The sequence below is a fragment of the Marmota marmota genome, unplaced genomic scaffold, assembly GCF_001458135.2.
Source record: "Marmota marmota marmota unplaced genomic scaffold, marMar, whole genome shotgun sequence".
Lineage (NCBI taxonomy): Eukaryota > Metazoa > Chordata > Mammalia > Rodentia > Sciuridae > Marmota > Marmota marmota.
In genome coordinates this window covers 1-4,098 of record NW_026007490.1, presented here as the reverse complement: position 1 = coordinate 4,098, position 4,098 = coordinate 1, and the positions used below count along the sequence as shown (strand labels likewise).

At 35.7% G+C, this 4,098-nt stretch overlaps 1 pseudogene; it reads right to left on the bottom strand.

The window, feature by feature from the left end:
• Positions 1-1,560: 1,560 nt before the first annotated feature.
• On the bottom strand, positions 1,561-2,537 carry LOC107134664 (annotated as a pseudogene).
• Between the last annotated feature and the right edge of the window lie 1,561 nt (positions 2,538-4,098).

The following is a 4,098-nucleotide window of genomic DNA, read 5'->3' as shown; positions in this document are numbered from 1 at the left end:
ATATATATATATATATATATATATATATATATATATATAATATGCTTATATGTACATTTTATGTGTGTGGGGATGTGTATGTATGTAATCTATATATAGGCAAGCACCACCATGCCTAGCCCAAATACCTATATTAAATGTGGAAATTAATTCATATTTGCATCAAAACTAATATTTTGTAGATATTGAGATAATTACCAATGAAATTTCAGTTCTTGGTACCTCTGCATGATTTCATTCTCCTACACACCTCTTCTCCAAAGGAAAATAGTATAAGGAATTTTGTAAGTGGATTTTCCTCACAATGTTCCCATGTCAATTAATTTATGTATCCATAAACAGTTTTTATAGAATCTTACCAAGAAATATCTGTCTAGCTATTATACAACATATCTATTGCCCCCAATATATACTGGTTTACATCAACAGGTGTATTAAATTCTGTTTTTGAAGTACACACCTGTACAACAAATGCTATAACTGAGCAAAGCATTTAATTTGAGGAAGGGATATCATTTAGTTTATCGGTTTATTATTACAACAATCCTTTAAAACTTCTTATCCCTCTCTTCATATCACACAAGGGAATTTCCATATAATATGTAGGAGGATATTTCTTTAACTTTTAACATTTTGTATATTCAATTTTACTATAAAAAAGTTACATTTGTTGTCCAAATTTTTTAAAAATCAGTCATTTTCCATCACATCCTCTTTTTCTGATGACCTATTATGGCAGTATCACTGCAGTCTATTGATTAATAAAATTCCACCATAAATCACCAAGAATTTTCCTCTGGTGTTATGAACATTATTTCTATTGGCTTCAGTATAAAAGAGAGCAACTGGGGATGAGAGGCGGGAAGTGAACATGTTAGCCCTGTATCACTGACCTAATATTATGTGCCGAATAGGTGCAAGTCTCTCCACCTCTCTGTGCCCATACTGCTTAATGGAAATTGGGAGAATAGCACTCATCTCCACAACACAACACCACAGGTGGTGTGGAACTTACCGAATATTGGGTCATTGTGGTATTATTCAAATAAAAAATCCCATCACTATGGAAAAGATGAGTTTAATGATGAATAAATTTTCCAAATGTCACTGCAGTCTGGAGTAATGTGATTTCTACAATATGCCTCAAACCAAATCATAATTTTTGCCTACACCCTTCTCTTTGTACTACATTTTCTTTTGATATTCATGTTAATTGCTTTTTGTAAATTCAAGATCTGTCCAATATTAATTTACATTTTCTATTGTGCTGAAATATACTAAAATGTATAGTTTTAGTCATTATTAACTTTGCAGTTCAATATCATTAATAACATTAAGGTTGTTGGAAAACTATCACCATCATAAAGGGCTAAAATTTTTCTCATTTCCTATCTGAACCTTTATACAACATTCTAAACTCTCCATTAATCTCTTCTCCCAACCCTTATAACTACAATTCCACTGTGAAACATGGGAAATTAAAGCTATTAAATTACAAAATAATGTAATCAAAGAGACAAGATTTACAGATACCAGTGATAAACTTCATTGGTTTTCCAAATTAAAAATGAAATATATGTCACTGATAATGAGATTAGACTATCCTACTAAGGAGCTTCTTTAGGGCACTTTTAATGTCCCTGTTTCTCAAGCTGTAGATGAAGGGGTTCAGCATAGGAGTGACAGCTGTGTACATCACTGAGGCCACTGCACACTTTCTAGAAGAATGAGACAGAACTTAACCAAGGTACACTCCAATTGCTATTCCATAAAACAAACAAACAACTGCCAGGTGAGACCCACAGGTGGAGAAGGCTTTGTACTTCCCACCTGAGGATGGGATCTTCAAAATGGAGGAAACAATTTTATAATATTAGAAAAGGATCCTTAAGAGGGGGAAAAAGCCGTATATGGCACCAACAAGATATATGACTAGGTTATTGGTGAAGGAGTCCCAACAGGAAAGACTGAGAACTTGAGAGGGATCACAGAAGAAATTAGAAATTTCAACATCTTTGAAGGTGGTAGACTGTAATGCAATCAAATTGTGCAGCTGTGATTCAAAAATGCTAATCAAAAAAGACCCCAGAACTAAGAAGCCACAGAGTCGAGGGTTCATAATGATTGGATAATGCAGGGGGTGACAGATGGCCACAAACTGGTCATAGGCCATCACAGTCAGAAGCATGTCATCCATACATGCAAAAATGAGAAAAAAAGACATCTGTGTCAGGCAGCCCACATAGGAGATGGCTCTGCTGTGAGTTTGGATGTTCACAATCATTTTTGAGACTGTGGTGAAGGTTAAACCAATGTCAGCCAAGGACAGGCTGGAGAGGAAGAAGTACATATGTGTGTGGAGGTGGGAGTCAGAGATGACAGCCAGAATGATGAGCAGGTTCCCAAGCACTGTGACTAGGTACATGGACAGGAACAGGCCAAAGAGTATGGGCTGCAGGTCCAGATCCTCTGAGAGGTTCACAAGTTGAAATTCAAAAACACATGTAAGATTTTGTGGTTCTATATAGATTGGACACCTATTGAAAAAAAAGAGGATTAAAAAAGAAATATATAAATGGGCACCCAGCACTCTGTATACATTTGAATTCAAGTCTTCACAAGAAAAGTGTTCATGCTTAATATCTATGCAACTTCAACAACACTTCTCAGAAGGAAAAAACCCGGTCTTCCTGTACTCTTTGGTTATTGCTTTCTGCATTATTCATCACTTCCTTCCACACCATTAGAAGTCCAGTGGCAGTGGAGGGAACAAGTTGTGATCACAGTAAAACGCAGCCTACTCTTTAAGGAAAAATGGGAGAAGGTACTAGGCTTCCTTTTTATTAAAAAAAAAACAATTTTAATAAAAAGAAATTAAGAGGCAGTCCAATGTATCTTGTTCTAAGACCTTGGGACTAATTTCTTTGATTTGCAATATTTAAATGCTGTGTCTCCCCATGCCAAGCAAAGAATAGGCTCTGGAGAATTGAAAATGAGAAAAGGAGATTTTTCTTCCCAAATACATACCATATACATCTGGAGGACTGAAAATAAAATGTCCAATAAAGAAATAGGAAAACGGCAACGTGACTGATGTTTTAGCTGAATAGCATGAAGAATAAACTTATTATTAGTAATAACACATTTATTTTTCCCAAAATTTATATATGCATCACATTATCACATACAGAGGCCCTATTATCTATTTAATCCTTCCTCATTGGAGTTATCTCAACTAGAAATCAACTCAGATAACAATGCTGAGTCTCAGATACCAACACTTCCCCCACATCTCAGAAATGATAAGAACAATAGAAAGATTAAAAAAATAAATGGTTAGACTCTGAGTTGGGTCCACTAAATGTTTCATTATTTCCCAGCTGTCAGAAAATTTTAGCAGGTCTTAACCACAGGTACAATTCAAGCTATATTTTTAAAGTCTTCCCAGTTCTGTGAGTAAGAATAAAATCAAGACCTCACATAAGGTGACCTTTTGAGATTTAGTGGGCTATTTACAAGCATGGACAACCATGTAGTCAGCTGTAAGGATGTTCCAGAGTGGGTACAAGACAGAGATCTGTGCTGAATGATCATGAGTCTCCCCTACTGTGACCTGTGGCTGTTCTTCCATAGTGCATACAGCAGGCACCCCCACTGCTCTGCCCTGTGATCCCCAGGAATCCCAAAAGAAAGAACACAGTGGACAAGGCTCTCTTTCTGCTGGTAAGAGAAATGGCTGATTGGCTTGTTGATGGGACAGCCTGCCAGGATTCTCATGCATCATGCCCTGTGTCCATGGTCAGACAGCCCAATGTAAACATGGCTTTAATATTTTCTACCTATAAATGAATACAAGTTACATAAATATAATTCACATTTTCCATTTGCTTTTTTAAATATTTTTATTCATGCAGTAGTTATACATAGTAGTAGGATTTATTTTGATAAACCTATATATGCATGAAATATAATTTGCTTCATTTTAGTCCCCATTACTTTCTCATTTCTTCCCCATCTCCCATTCCTCTTCCTCTACTCTATGGGTCTTCCTTCTATTTAGTTATTGTTTTTAACTGGTGATTTATAGGTATACATAAA